This window comes from Salminus brasiliensis, chromosome 2 (assembly GCF_030463535.1).
Source record: "Salminus brasiliensis chromosome 2, fSalBra1.hap2, whole genome shotgun sequence".
In the NCBI taxonomy this organism is placed as follows: Eukaryota; Metazoa; Chordata; class Actinopteri; order Characiformes; family Bryconidae; genus Salminus; species Salminus brasiliensis.
In genome coordinates this window covers 59,172,502-59,186,022 of record NC_132879.1, presented here as the reverse complement: position 1 = coordinate 59,186,022, position 13,521 = coordinate 59,172,502, and the positions used below count along the sequence as shown (strand labels likewise).

The following is a 13,521-nucleotide window of genomic DNA, read 5'->3' as shown; positions in this document are numbered from 1 at the left end:
CTCAAGGGCATGGTGTTTGCTGACAATATTTGAGATGTTGAGACGCCTGACCAAGTCCTTCAACTGAGAAAGAGTTTCCTTTCACAAGGAGTCAGACTTCTGAAAGAATGAGCATGACAGACTGATGCAGAAAGATGCAGATCTGCAACCTCAGCCCAGATCCGTACTGTCATCTGTTGCTGAAGAACCTCACCCAGGGGCTTCCTCGTTAGTATAGTGGATAGTATCTCCGCCTGTCACGCGGAAGACCGGGGTTCGATTCCCCGACGGGGAGATTGTGATTTTTTTCGGTTCTAACGACAGACGTGACAGAGGCGGCCAATGCTTGAAAAGCAAAATGTTGCCAAGTACAATGCGCCAAAAGCCACGCATTGGCCGGGAATCGAACCCGGGTAAACTGCTTGGAAGGCAGCAATGCTCACCACTATACCACCAATACTACACACTTAACCACAGTAAATGTAATACACAGTAACCTGGCCAAGTCCTTCAAACTGATGAAGAGATTCCTTTCAAAAGGAGTCAAACTGCTGAAAGGAACAGCTTGACAGGCTGATGCACACAACTGCAGAGCTGCTACCTCAGCCCTGATCCGCATTGTTGTCTGATGCAAAATAGGACCCAGCTATGCCTTCGTAAACAGTGAAGTGGACAGTATCTATGCCTTTCACGCGGAAGACCGGGATTGGATTCCCCGATGGAGAGGTTGTCTTTTATTCTGTTCTTTCGACAGAAGTGTAAAAATGTACAAAACAAATCTTTGCCAAGTGTGACGAACCAAAGGTCCTGCGTTTGCCTGGAAACCGACCCGGGGCAACAGCTTGGAGGCAGCTATGCTATCACCTGTGTCACCAACGCTGCAAAAGCCACCGATGTTGACTCTGTTTCAAGGACCGAGGTACAAAGTTTCAGGTGGGACGTTGGTCCCGAAACCTGTCGTTGTCATTGTAGGACACAAGCACACAACCGCCCAGGGCCTGGTTTCTGTAGTGTAGTGGTTATCACATTTGCTTTACACGCGAAAGGTCCCTTGTTCGAAACCAGGCAGAAACAATGACTTTTGGGTTGGATTTTGATAGTTCTAGTTTTCGTTTTGGCCTCTCTGGCAGACATACTGTTAAAAGGAACACTGGAGAATGCAGGCATCGATCCTGCTACCACTTACACGCTAAGCCAGCGCTCCACCATTTGAGCTAATTACCCCTGGGGAAGAATTTGATGTTTGCCTGTCATGGCAAGAACATAACAATTTACAAGGTCAAAGAGCGCTGGCAGTCCACGCCTACACTCTCTGGACTTTCATTCTAGCGTTCAAATCCCGATGGATCCTGTCTTTCCGAAAAGACAAAAAAGGGGCGTGGCCTTTGTACTCCATGTCATGCTTCAGAAAAGAAAAGCCACTGTGCAGTAGTGACTCAAGGGCATGGTGTTTGCTGACAATATTTGAGATGTTGAGATGCCTGACCAAGTCCTTCAACTGAGAAAGAGATTCCTTTCAAAAGGAGTCAAACTGCTGAAAGGAACAGCTTGACAGGCTGATGCACACAACTGCAGAGCTGCTACCTCAGCCCAGATCCGCACTGTCACCTGTTGCAGAAGAACGTCACGCAGCGGCTTCCTCGTTAGTATAGTGGATAGTATCTCTGCCTGTCACGCGGAAGACCGGGGTTCGATTCCCCGACGGGGAGATTGTGATTTTTTTCGGTTCTAACGACAGACGTGACAGAGGCAGCCAAACCTTGAAAAGCAAAATGTTGCCAAGTACAATGCGCCAAAAGCCATGCATTGGCCGGGAATCGAACCCGGGTCAACTGCTTGGAAGGCAGCTATGCTCACCACTATACCACCAATGCTACACACGCAACCACAGAAAGTGCAATACACAGTAACCTGGCCAAGTCCTTCAAACAGATGAAGAGATTCCTTTCAAAAGGAGTCAAACTGCTGAAAGGAACAGCTTGACAGGCTGATGCACACAACTGCAGAGCTGCTACCTCAGCCCTGATCCGCACTGTTGTCTGATGCAAAATAGGACCCAGCTATGCCTTCGTAAGCAGTGAAGTGGACAGTATCTATGCCTTTCACGTGGAAGACCAGGATTGGATTCCCCGATGGAGAGGTTGTCTTTTATTCTGTTCTTTCGACAGAAGTGTAAAAATGTACGAAACAAATCTTTGCCAAGTGTGACGAACCAAAGGTCCTGCGTTTGACTGGAAACCGACCCGGGGCAACAACTTGGAGGCAGCTATGCTATCACCTGTGTCACCAACGCTGCAAAAGCCACCGATGTTGACTCTGTTTCAAGGACCGAGGTACAAAGTTTCAGGTGGGACGTTGGTCCCGAAACCTGTCGTTGTCATTGTAGGACACAAGCACACAACTGCCTAGGGCCTGGTTTCTGTAGTGTAGTGGTTATCACGTTTGCTTTACACGTGAAAGGTCCCTGGTTCGAAACCAGGCAGAAACAGTGACTTTTGGGTTGGATTTTGATAGTTCTAGTTTTCGTTTTGGCCTCTCTGGCAGACACACTGTTAAAAGGAACACTGGAGAATGCAGGCATCGATCCTGCTACCACTTACACGCTGAGCCAGCGCTCCACCATTTCAGCTAATTCCCCCTGGGGAAGAATTTGATGTTTGCCTGTCATGGCAAGAACATAAGAATTTACAAGGTCAAAGAGCGCTGGCAGTCCACGCCTACATTCTCTGGACTTTCATTCTAGCGTTCCGAGTTCAAATCCCGATGGATCCTGTCTTTCCGAAAAGACAAAAAAGGGGCCTGGCCTTTGTACTCCATGTCATGCTTCAGAAAAGAAAAGCCACTGTGCAGTAGTGACTCAAGGGCATGGTGTTTGCTGACAATATTTGAGATGTTGAGATGCCTGACCAAGTCCTTCAACTGAGAAAGAGTTTCCTTTCACAAGGAGTCAGACTTCTGAAAGAATGAGCATGACAGACTGATGCAGAAAGATGCAGATCTGCAACCTCAGCCCAGATCCGTACTGTCATCTGTTGCTGAAGAACCTCACCCAGGAGCTTCCTCGTTAGTATAGTGGTTAGTATCTCCGCCTGTCACGTGGAAGACCGGGGTTCGATTCCCCGACGGGGAGATTGTGATTTTTTTCGGTTCTAACGACAGACGTGACAGAGGCGGCCAATGCTTGAAAAGCAAAATGTTGCCAAGTACAATGCGCCAAAAGCCATGCATTGGCCGGGAATCGAACCCGGGTCAACTGCTTGAAAGGCAGCTATGCTCACCACTATACCACCAATGCTACACACTTAACCACAGAAAGTGCAATACACAGTAACCTGGCCAAGTCCTTCAAACAGATGAAGAGATTCCTTTCAAAAGGAGTCAAACTGCTGAAAGGAACAGTTTCACAGGCTGATGCACACAACTGCAGAGCTGCTACCTCAGCCCTGATCCGCATTGTTGTCTGATGCAAAATAGGACCCAGCTATGCCTTCGTAAGCAGTGAAGTGGACAGTATCTATGCCTTTCACGCGGAAGACCGGGATTGGATTCCCCGATGGAGAGGTTGTCTTTTATTCTGTTCTTTCGACAGAAGTGTAAAAATGTACGAAACAAATCTTTGCCAAGTGTGACGAACCAAAGGTCCTGCGTTTGCCTGGAAACCGACCCGGGGCAACAGCTTGGAGGCAGCTATGCTATCACCTGTGTCACCAACGCTGCAAAAGCCACCGATGTTGACTCTGTTTCAAGGACCGAGGTACAAAGTTTCAGGTGGGACGTTGGTCCCGAAACCTGTCGTTGTCATTGTAGGACACAAGCACACAACTGCCCAGGGCCTGGTTTCTGTAGTGTAGTGGTTATCAAGTTTGCTTTACACGCGAAAGGTCCCTGGTTCGAAACCAGGCAGAAACAATGACTTTTGGGTTGGATTTCGATAGTTCTAGTTTTCGTTTTGGCCTCTCTGGCAGACACACTGTTAAAAGGAACACTGGAGAATGCAGGCATCGATCCTGCTACCACTTACACGCTGAGCCAGCGCTCCACCATTTCAGCTAATTCCCCCTGGGGAAGAATTTGATGTTTGCCTGTCATGGCAAGAACATAAGAATTTACAAGGTCAAAGAGCGCTGGCAGTCCACGCCTACATTCTCTGGACTTTCATTCTAGCGTTCCGAGTTCAAATCCCGATGGATCCTGTCTTTCCGAAAAGACAAAAAAGGGGCCTGGCCTTTGTACTCCATGTCATGCTTCAGAAAAGAAAAGCCACTGTGCAGTAGTGACTCAAGGGCATGGTGTTTGCTGACAATATTTGAGATGTTGAGATGCCTGACCAAGTCCTTCAACTGAGAAAGAGTTTCCTTTCACAAGGAGTCAGACTTCTGAAAGAATGAGCATGACAGACTGATGCAGAAAGATGCAGATCTGCAACCTCAGCCCAGATCCGTACTGTCATCTGTTGCTGAAGAACCTCACCCAGGAGCTTCCTCGTTAGTATAGTGGTTAGTATCTCCGCCTGTCACGTGGAAGACCGGGGTTCGATTCCCCGACGGGGAGATTGTGATTTTTTTCGGTTCTAACGACAGACGTGACAGAGGCGGCCAAAGCTTGAAAAGCAAAATGTTGCCAAGTACAATGCGCCAAAAGCCATGCATTGGCCGGGAATCGAACCCGGGTCAACTGCTTGAAAGGCAGCTATGCTCACCACTATACCACCAATGCTACACACTTAACCACAGAAAGTGCAATACACAGTAACCTGGCCAAGTCCTTCAAACAGATGAAGAGATTCCTTTCAAAAGGAGTCAAACTGCTGAAAGGAACAGTTTCACAGGCTGATGCACACAACTGCAGAGCTGCTACCTCAGCCCTGATCCGCATTGTTGTCTGATGCAAAATAGGACCCAGCTATGCCTTCGTAAGCAGTGAAGTGGACAGTATCTATGCCTTTCACGCGGAAGACCGGGATTGGATTCCCCGATGGAGAGGTTGTCTTTTATTCTGTTCTTTCGACAGAAGTGTAAAAATGTACGAAACAAATCTTTGCCAAGTGTGACGAACCAAAGGTCCTGCGTTTGCCTGGAAACCGACCCGGGGCAACAGCTTGGAGGCAGCTATGCTATCACCTGTGTCACCAACGCTGCAAAAGCCACCGATGTTGACTCTGTTTCAAGGACCGAGGTACAAAGTTTCAGGTGGGACGTTGGTCCCGAAACCTGTCGTTGTCATTGTAGGACACAAGCACACAACTGCCCAGGGCCTGGTTTCTGTAGTGTAGTGGTTATCAAGTTTGCTTTACACGCGAAAGGTCCCTGGTTCGAAACCAGGCAGAAACAATGACTTTTGGGTTGGATTTCGATAGTTCTAGTTTTCGTTTTGGCCTCTCTGGCGGACACACTGTTAAAAGGAACACTGGAGAATGCAGGCATCGATCCTGCTACCACTTACACGCTGAGCCAGCGCTCCACCATTTGAGCTAATTACCCCTGGGGAAGAATTTGATGTTTGCCTGTCATGGCAAGAACATAACAATTTACAAGGTCAAAGAGCGCTGGCAGTCCACGCCTACACTCTCTGGACTTTCATTCTAGCGTTCCGAGTTCAAATCCCGATGGATCCTGTCTTTCCGAAAAGACAAAAAAGGGGCGTGGCCTTTGTACTCCATGTCATGCTTCAGAAAAGAAAAGCCACTGTGCAGTAGTGACTCAAGGGCATGGTGTTTGCTGACAATATTTGAGATGTTGAGACGCCTGACCAAGTCCTTCAACTGAGAAAGAGTTTCCTTTCACAAGGAGTCAGACTTCTGAAAGAATGAGCATGACAGACTGATGCAGAAAGATGCAGATCTGCAACCTCAGCCCAGATCCGTACTGTCATCTGTTGCTGAAGAACATCACCCAGGGGCTTCCTCGTTAGTATAGTGGATAGTATCTCCGCCTGTCACGCGGAAGACCGGGGTTCGATTCCCCGACGGGGAGATTGTGATTTTTTTCGGTTCTAACGACAGACGTGACAGAGGCGGCCAATGCTTGAAAAGCAAAATGTTGCCAAGTACAATGCGCCAAAAGCCACGCATTGGCCGGGAATCGAACCCGGGTCAACTGCTTGGAAGGCAGCTATGCTCACCACTATACCACCAATACTACACACTTAACCACAGTAAATGTAATACACAGTAACCTGGCCAAGTCCTTCAAACTGATGAAGAGATTCCTTTCAAAAGGAGTCAAACTGCTGAAAGGAACAGCTTGACAGGCTGATGCACACAACTGCAGAGCTGCTACCTCAGCCCTGATCCGCATTGTTGTCTGATGCAAAATAGGACCCAGCTATGCCTTCGTAAGCAGTGAAGTGGACAGTATCTATGCCTTTCACGCGGAAGACCGGGATTTGATTCCCCGATGGAGAGGTTGTCTTTTATTCTGTTCTTTCGACAGAAGTGTAAAAATGTACGAAACAAATCTTTGCCAAGTGTGACGAACCAAAGGTCCTGCATTTGCCTGGAAACCGACCCGGGGCAACAGCTTGGAGGCAGCTATGCTATCACCTGTGTCACCAACGCTGCAAAAGCCACCGATGTTGACTCTGTTTCAAGGACCGAGGTACAAAGTTTCAGGTGGGACGTTGGTCCCGAAACCTGTCGTTGTCATTGTAGGACACAAGCACACAACTGCCCAGGGCCTGGTTTCTGTAGTGTAGTGGTTATCACATTTGCTTTACACGCGAAAGGTCCCTTGTTCGAAACCAGGCAGAAAGAATGACTTTTGGGTTGGATTTTGATAGTTCTAGTTTTCGTTTTGGCCTCTCTGGCAGACATACTGTTAAAAGGAACACTGGAGAATGCAGGCATCGATCCTGCTACCACTTACACGCTGAGCCAGCGCTCCACCATTTGAGCTAATTACCCCTGGGGAAGAATTTGATGTTTGCCTGTCATGGCAAGAACATAAGAATTTACAAGGTCAAAGAGCGCTGGCAGTCCACGCCTACACTCTCTGGACTTTCATTCTAGCGTTCCGAGTTCAAATCCCGATGGATCCTGTCTTTCCGAAAAGACAAAAAAGGGGCGTGGCCTTTGTACTCCATGTCATGCTTCAGAAAAGAAAAGCCACTGTGCAGTAGTGACTCAAGGGCATGGTGTTTGCTGACAATATTTGAGATGTTGAGACGCCTGACCAAGTCCTTCAACTGAGAAAGAGTTTCCTTTCACAAGGAGTCAGACTTCTGAAAGAATGAGCATGACAGACTGATGCAGAAAGATGCAGATCTGCAACCTCAGCCCAGATCCGTACTGTCATCTGTTGCTGAAGAACCTCACCCAAGGGCTTCCTCGTTAGTATAGTGGATAGTATCTCCGCCTGTCACGCGGAAGACCGGGGTTCAATTCCCCGACGGGGAGATTGTGATTTTTTTCGGTTGTAACGACAGACGTGACAGAGGCAGCCAAACCTTGAAAAGCAAAATGTTGCCAAGTACAATGCGCCAAAAGCCATGCATTGGCCGGGAATCGAACCCGGGTCAACTGCTTGGAAGGCAGCTATGCTCACCACTATACCACCAATGCTACACATGCAACCACAGAAAGTGCAATACACAGTAACCTGGCCAAGTCCTTCAAACAGATGAAGAGATTCCTTTCAAAAGGAGTCAAACTGCTGAAAGGAACAGCTTGACAGGCTGATGCACACAACTGCAGAGCTGCTACCTCAGCCCTGATCCGCATTGTTGTCTGATGCAAAATAGGACCCAGCTATGCCTTCGTAAGCAGTGAAGTGGACAGTATCTATGCCTTTCACGCGGAAGACCGGGATTGGATTCCCCGAAGGAGAGGTTGTCTTTTATTCTGTTCTTTCAACAGAAGTGTAAAAATGTACGAAACAAATCTTTGCCAAGTATGACGAACCAAAGGTCCTGCGTTTGCCTGGAAACCGACCCGGGGCAACAGCTTGGAGGCAGCTATGCTATCACCTGTGTCACCAACGCTGCAAAAGCCACCGATGTTGACTCTGTTTCAAGGACCGAGGTACAAAGTTTCAGGTGGGACGTTGGGCCCGAAACCTGTCGTTGTCATTGTAGCACACAAGCACACAACTGCCCAGGGCCTGGTTTCTGTAGTGTAGTGGTTATCACCTTCGCTTTACACGCGAAAGGTCCCTGGTTCGAAACCAGGCAGAAACAATGACTGTTGGGTTGGATTTTGATAGTTCTAGTTTTCGTTTTGGCCTCTCTGGCGGACATACTGTTAAAAGGAACACTGGAGAATGCAGGCATCGATCCTGCTACCACTTACACGCTGAGCCAGCGCTCCACCATTTGAGCTAATTACCCCTGGGGAAGAATTTGATGTTTGCCTGTCATGGCAAGAACATAACAATTTACAAGGTCAAAGAGCGCTAGCAGTCCACGCCTACGCTCTCTGGACTTTCATTCTAGCGTTCCGAGTTCAAATCCCGATGGATCCTGTCTTTCCGAAAAGACAAAAAAGGGGCGTGGCCTTTGTACTCCATGTCATGCTTCAGAAAAGAAAAGCCACTGTGCAGTAGTGACTCAAGGGCATGGTGTTTGCTGACAATATTTGAGATGTTGAGATGCCTGACCAAGTCCTTCAACTGAGAAAGAGTTTCCTTTCACAAGGAGTCAGACTTCTGAAAGAATGAGCATGACAGACTGATGCAGAAAGATGCAGATCTGCAACCTCAGCCCAGATCCGTACTGTCATCTCTTGCTGAAGAACCTCACCCAGGGGATTCCTCGTTAGTATAGTGGATAGTATCTCCGCCTGTCACGCGAAAGACCGGGGTTCGATTCCCCGACGGGGAGATTGTGATTTTTTCCGGTTCTAACGACAGACGTGAAAGAGGCAGCCAAAGCTTGAAAAGCAAAATGTTGCCAAGTACAATGCGCCAAAAGCCATGCATTGGCCGGGAATCGAACCCCGGTCAACTGCTTGGAAGGCAGCTATGCTCACCACTATACCACCAATGCTACACACTTAACCACAGAAAGTGCAATACACAGTAACCTGGCCAAGTCCTTCAAACGGATGAAGAGATTCCTTTCAAAAGGAGTTAAACTGCTGAAAGGAACAGCTTGACAGGCTGATGCACACAACTGCAGAGCTGCTACCTCAGCCCTGATCCGCACTGTTGTCTGATGCAAAATAGGACCCAGCTATGCCTTCGTAAGCAGTGAAGTGGACAGTATCTATGCCTTTCACGTGGAAGACCGGGATTGGATTCACCGATGGAGAGGTTGTCTTTTATTCTGTTCTTTCGACAGAAGTGTAAAAATGTACGAAACAAATCTTTGCCAAGTGTGACGAACCAAAGGTCCTGCATTTGCCTGGAAACCGACCCGGGGCAACAGCTTGGAGGCAGCTATGCTATCACCTGTGTCACCAACGCTGCAAAAGCCACCGATGTTGACTCTGTTTCAAGGACCGAGGTACAAAGTTTCAGGTGGGACGTTGGTCCCGAAACCTGTCGTTGTCATTGTAGGACACAAGCACACAACTGCCCGGGGCCTGATTTCTGTAGTGTAGTGGTTATCACATTTGCTTTACACGCGAAAGGTCCCTTGTTCGAAACCAGGCAGAAAGAATGACTTTTGGGTTGGATTTTGATAGTTCTAGTTTTCGTTTTGGCCTCTCTGGCAGACATACTGTTAAAAGGAACACTGGAGAATGCAGGCATCGATCCTGCTACCACTTACACGCTGAGCCAGCGCTCCACCATTTGAGCTAATTACCCCTGGGGAAGAATTTGATGTTTGCCTGTCATGGCAAGAACATAACAATTTACAAGGTCAAAGAGCGCTGGCAGTCCACGCCTACACTCTCTGGACTTTCATTCTAGCGTTCCGAGTTCAAATCCCGATGGATCCTGTCTTTCCGAAAAGACAAAAAAGGGGCGTGGCCTTTGTACTCCATGTCATGCTTCAGAAAAGAAAAGCCACTGTGCAGTAGTGACTCAAGGGCATGGTGTTTGCTGACAATATTTGAGATGTTGAGACGCCTGACCAAGTCCTTCAACTGAGAAAGAGTTTCCTTTCACAAGGAGTCAGACTTCTGAAAGAATGAGCATGACAGACTGATGCAGAAAGATGCAGATCTGCAACCTCAGCCCAGATCCGTACTGTCATCTGTTGCTGAAGAACCTCACCCAAGGGCTTCCTCGTTAGTATAGTGGATAGTATCTCCGCCTGTCACGCGGAAGACCGGGGTTCAATTCCCCGACGGGGAGATTGTGATTTTTTTCGGTTGTAACGACAGACGTGACAGAGGCAGCCAAACCTTGAAAAGCAAAATGTTGCCAAGTACAATGCGCCAAAAGCCATGCATTGGCCGGGAATCGAACCCGGGTCAACTGCTTGGAAGGCAGCTATGCTCACCACTATACCACCAATGCTACACATGCAACCACAGAAAGTGCAATACACAGTAACCTGGCCAAGTCCTTCAAACAGATGAAGAGATTCCTTTCAAAAGGAGTCAAACTGCTGAAAGGAACAGCTTGACAGGCTGATGCACACAACTGCAGAGCTGCTACCTCAGCCCTGATCCGCATTGTTGTCTGATGCAAAATAGGACCCAGCTATGCCTTCGTAAGCAGTGAAGTGGACAGTATCTATGCCTTTCACGCGGAAGACCGGGATTGGATTCACCGATGGAGAGGTTGTCTTTTATTCTGTTCTTTCGACAGAAGTGTAAAAATGTACGAAACAAATCTTTGCCAAGTGTGACGAACCAAAGGTCCTGCGTTTGACTGGAAACCGACCCGGGGCAACAGCTTGGAGGCAGCTATGCTATCACCTGTGTCACCAACGCTGCAAAAGCCACCGATGTTGACTCTGTTTCAAGGACCGAGGTACAAAGTTTCAGGTGGGACGTTGGTCCCGAAACCTGTCGTTGTCATTGTAGGACACAAGCACACAACTGCCCGGGGCCTGATTTCTGTAGTGTAGTGGTTATCACATTTGCTTTACACGCGAAAGGTCCCTTGTTCGAAACCAGGCAGAAAGAATGACTTTTGGGTTGGATTTTGATAGTTCTAGTTTTCGTTTTGGCCTCTCTGGCAGACATACTGTTAAAAGGAACACTGGAGAATGCAGGCATCGATCCTGCTACCACTTACACGCTGAGCCAGCGCTCCACCATTTGAGCTAATTACCCCTGGGGAAGAATTTGATGTTTGCCTGTCATGGCAAGAACATAACAATTTACAAGGTCAAAGAGCGCTGGCAGTCCACGCCTACACTCTCTGGACTTTCATTCTAGCGTTCCGAGTTCAAATCCCGATGGATCCTGTCTTTCCGAAAAGACAAAAAAGGGGCGTGGCCTTTGTACTCCATGTCATGCTTCAGAAAAGAAAAGCCACTGTGCAGTAGTGACTCAAGGGCATGGTGTTTGCTGACAATATTTGAGATGTTGAGACGCCTGACCAAGTCCTTCAACTGAGAAAGAGTTTCCTTTCACAAGGAGTCAGACTTCTGAAAGAATGAGCATGACAGACTGATGCAGAAAGATGCAGATCTGCAACCTCAGCCCAGATCCGTACTGTCATCTGTTGCTGAAGAACCTCACCCAAGGGCTTCCTCGTTAGTATAGTGGATAGTATCTCCGCCTGTCACGCGGAAGACCGGGGTTCAATTCCCCGACGGGGAGATTGTGATTTTTTTTGGTTGTAACGACAGACGTGACAGAGGCAGCCAAACCTTGAAAAGCAAAATGTTGCCAAGTACAATGCGCCAAAAGCCATGCATTGGCCGGGAATCGAACCCGGGTCAACTGCTTGGAAGGCAGCTATGCTCACCACTATACCACCAATGCTACACATGCAACCACAGAAAGTGCAATACACAGTAACCTGGCCAAGTCCTTCAAACAGATGAAGAGATTCCTTTCAAAAGGAGTCAAACTGCTGAAAGGAACAGCTTGACAGGCTGATGCACACAACTGCAGAGCTGCTACCTCAGCCCTGATCCGCATTGTTGTCTGATGCAAAATAGGACCCAGCTATGCCTTCGTAAGCAGTGAAGTGGACAGTATCTATGCCTTTCACGCGGAAGACCGGGATTGGATTCACCGATGGAGAGGTTGTCTTTTATTCTGTTCTTTCGACAGAAGTGTAAAAATGTACGAAACAAATCTTTGCCAAGTGTGACGAACCAAAGGTCCTGCGTTTGACTGGAAACCGACCCGGGGCAACAGCTTGGAGGCAGCTATGCTATCACCTGTGTCACCAACGCTGCAAAAGCCACCGATGTTGACTCTGTTTCAAGGACCGAGGTACAAAGTTTCAGGTGGGACGTTGGTCCCGAAACCTGTCGTTGTCATTGTAGGACACAAGCACACAACTGCCCAGGGCCTGGTTTCTGTAGTGTAGTGGTTATCACATTCGCTTTACACACGAAAGGTCCCTGGTTCGAAACCAGGCAGAAAAAATGACATTTGGGTTGGATTTCAATAGTTGTAGTTTTCGTTTTGGCCTCTCTGGCGGACACACTGTTAAAAGGAACACTGGAGAATGCAGGCATCGATCCTGCTACCACTTACACGCTGAGCCAGCGCTCCACCATTTGAGCTAATTACCCCTGGGGAAGAATTTGATGTTTGCCTGTCATGGCAAGAACATAACAATTTACAAGGTCAAAGAGCGCTGGCAGTCCTCGCCTACACTCTCTGGATTTTCATTCTAGCGTTCCGAGTTCAAATCCCGATGGATCCTGTCTTTCCGAAAAGACAAAAAAGGGGCGTGGCCTTTGTACTCCATGTCATGCTTCAGAAAAGAAAAGCCACTGTGCAGTAGTGACTCAAGGGCATGGTGTTTGCTGACAATATTTGAGATGTTGAGATGCCTGACCAAGTCCTTCAACTGAGAAAGAGTTTCCTTTCACAAGGAGTCAGACTTCTGAAAGAATGAGCATGACAGACTGATGCAGAAAGATGCAGATCTGCAACCTCAGCCCAGATCCGTACTGTCATCTGTTGCTGAAGAACCTCACCCAGGGGCTTCCTCGTTAGTATAGTGAATAGTATCTCCGCCTGTCACGCGGAAGACCGGGGTTCGATTCCCCGACGGGGAGATTGTGATTTTTTTCGGTTCTAACGACAGACGTGACAGAGGCGGCCAAAGCTTGAAAAGCAAAATGTTGCCAAGTACAATGCGCCAAAAGCCACGCATTGGCCGGGAATCGAACCCCGGTCAACTGCTTGGAAGGCAGCTATGCTCACCACTATACCACCAAGGCTACACACTTGACCACAGTAAGTGTAATACACAGTAACCTGGCCAAGTCCTTCAAACAGATGAAGAGATTCCTTTCAAAAGGAGTCAAACTGCTGAAAGGAACAGCTTGACAGGCTGATGCACACAACTGCAGAGCTGCTACCTCAGCCCTGATCCGCATTGTTGTCTGATGCAAAATAGGACCCAGCTATGCCTTCGTAAGCAGTGAAGTGGACAGTATCTATGCCTTTCACGCGGAAGACCGGGATTTGATTCCCCGATGGAGAGGTTGTCTTTTATTCTGTTCTTTCGACAGAAGTGT

At 48.1% G+C, this 13,521-nt stretch overlaps 21 non-coding genes across 21 annotated transcripts; 13 read left to right on the top strand and 8 right to left on the bottom strand.

Moving 5' to 3' along the window:
* The first annotated feature begins 202 nt into the window (after nt 1-202).
* On the top strand, nt 203-274 carry trnad-guc (transfer RNA aspartic acid (anticodon GUC)). Its single transcript has one exon. It is a non-coding gene; the product is annotated as a tRNA-Asp (tRNA).
* A 706-nt stretch (nt 275-980) lies between these two features.
* trnav-uac (transfer RNA valine (anticodon UAC)) lies at nt 981-1,053 on the top strand. Its single transcript has one exon. It is a non-coding gene; the product is annotated as a tRNA-Val (tRNA).
* A 728-nt stretch (nt 1,054-1,781) lies between these two features.
* On the bottom strand, nt 1,782-1,853 carry trnag-ucc (transfer RNA glycine (anticodon UCC)). Its single transcript has one exon. It is a non-coding gene; the product is annotated as a tRNA-Gly (tRNA).
* Nucleotides 1,854-2,394: 541 nt separating this feature from the next.
* Nucleotides 2,395-2,467, top strand: trnav-uac (transfer RNA valine (anticodon UAC)). The gene has a single exon. It is a non-coding gene; the product is annotated as a tRNA-Val (tRNA).
* A 570-nt stretch (nt 2,468-3,037) lies between these two features.
* Nucleotides 3,038-3,109, top strand: trnad-guc (transfer RNA aspartic acid (anticodon GUC)). The gene has a single exon. It is a non-coding gene; the product is annotated as a tRNA-Asp (tRNA).
* Nucleotides 3,110-3,202: 93 nt separating this feature from the next.
* trnae-uuc (transfer RNA glutamic acid (anticodon UUC)) lies at nt 3,203-3,274 on the bottom strand. Its single transcript has one exon. It is a non-coding gene; the product is annotated as a tRNA-Glu (tRNA).
* Nucleotides 3,275-3,815: 541 nt separating this feature from the next.
* trnav-uac (transfer RNA valine (anticodon UAC)) lies at nt 3,816-3,888 on the top strand. The gene has a single exon. It is a non-coding gene; the product is annotated as a tRNA-Val (tRNA).
* Nucleotides 3,889-4,458: 570 nt separating this feature from the next.
* Nucleotides 4,459-4,530, top strand: trnad-guc (transfer RNA aspartic acid (anticodon GUC)). Its single transcript has one exon. It is a non-coding gene; the product is annotated as a tRNA-Asp (tRNA).
* A 93-nt stretch (nt 4,531-4,623) lies between these two features.
* trnae-uuc (transfer RNA glutamic acid (anticodon UUC)) lies at nt 4,624-4,695 on the bottom strand. The gene has a single exon. It is a non-coding gene; the product is annotated as a tRNA-Glu (tRNA).
* A 541-nt stretch (nt 4,696-5,236) lies between these two features.
* Nucleotides 5,237-5,309, top strand: trnav-uac (transfer RNA valine (anticodon UAC)). The gene has a single exon. It is a non-coding gene; the product is annotated as a tRNA-Val (tRNA).
* A 570-nt stretch (nt 5,310-5,879) lies between these two features.
* Nucleotides 5,880-5,951, top strand: trnad-guc (transfer RNA aspartic acid (anticodon GUC)). The gene has a single exon. It is a non-coding gene; the product is annotated as a tRNA-Asp (tRNA).
* A 93-nt stretch (nt 5,952-6,044) lies between these two features.
* Nucleotides 6,045-6,116, bottom strand: trnag-ucc (transfer RNA glycine (anticodon UCC)). The gene has a single exon. It is a non-coding gene; the product is annotated as a tRNA-Gly (tRNA).
* Nucleotides 6,117-7,300: 1,184 nt separating this feature from the next.
* Nucleotides 7,301-7,372, top strand: trnad-guc (transfer RNA aspartic acid (anticodon GUC)). The gene has a single exon. It is a non-coding gene; the product is annotated as a tRNA-Asp (tRNA).
* Nucleotides 7,373-7,465: 93 nt separating this feature from the next.
* On the bottom strand, nt 7,466-7,537 carry trnag-ucc (transfer RNA glycine (anticodon UCC)). Its single transcript has one exon. It is a non-coding gene; the product is annotated as a tRNA-Gly (tRNA).
* Nucleotides 7,538-8,078: 541 nt separating this feature from the next.
* trnav-uac (transfer RNA valine (anticodon UAC)) lies at nt 8,079-8,151 on the top strand. Its single transcript has one exon. It is a non-coding gene; the product is annotated as a tRNA-Val (tRNA).
* Nucleotides 8,152-8,886: 735 nt separating this feature from the next.
* trnag-ucc (transfer RNA glycine (anticodon UCC)) lies at nt 8,887-8,958 on the bottom strand. The gene has a single exon. It is a non-coding gene; the product is annotated as a tRNA-Gly (tRNA).
* A 1,184-nt stretch (nt 8,959-10,142) lies between these two features.
* On the top strand, nt 10,143-10,214 carry trnad-guc (transfer RNA aspartic acid (anticodon GUC)). Its single transcript has one exon. It is a non-coding gene; the product is annotated as a tRNA-Asp (tRNA).
* Nucleotides 10,215-10,307: 93 nt separating this feature from the next.
* Nucleotides 10,308-10,379, bottom strand: trnag-ucc (transfer RNA glycine (anticodon UCC)). The gene has a single exon. It is a non-coding gene; the product is annotated as a tRNA-Gly (tRNA).
* A 1,184-nt stretch (nt 10,380-11,563) lies between these two features.
* trnad-guc (transfer RNA aspartic acid (anticodon GUC)) lies at nt 11,564-11,635 on the top strand. Its single transcript has one exon. It is a non-coding gene; the product is annotated as a tRNA-Asp (tRNA).
* Nucleotides 11,636-11,728: 93 nt separating this feature from the next.
* Nucleotides 11,729-11,800, bottom strand: trnag-ucc (transfer RNA glycine (anticodon UCC)). The gene has a single exon. It is a non-coding gene; the product is annotated as a tRNA-Gly (tRNA).
* A 541-nt stretch (nt 11,801-12,341) lies between these two features.
* Nucleotides 12,342-12,414, top strand: trnav-uac (transfer RNA valine (anticodon UAC)). Its single transcript has one exon. It is a non-coding gene; the product is annotated as a tRNA-Val (tRNA).
* The last annotated feature ends 1,107 nt before the right edge of the window (nt 12,415-13,521 follow it).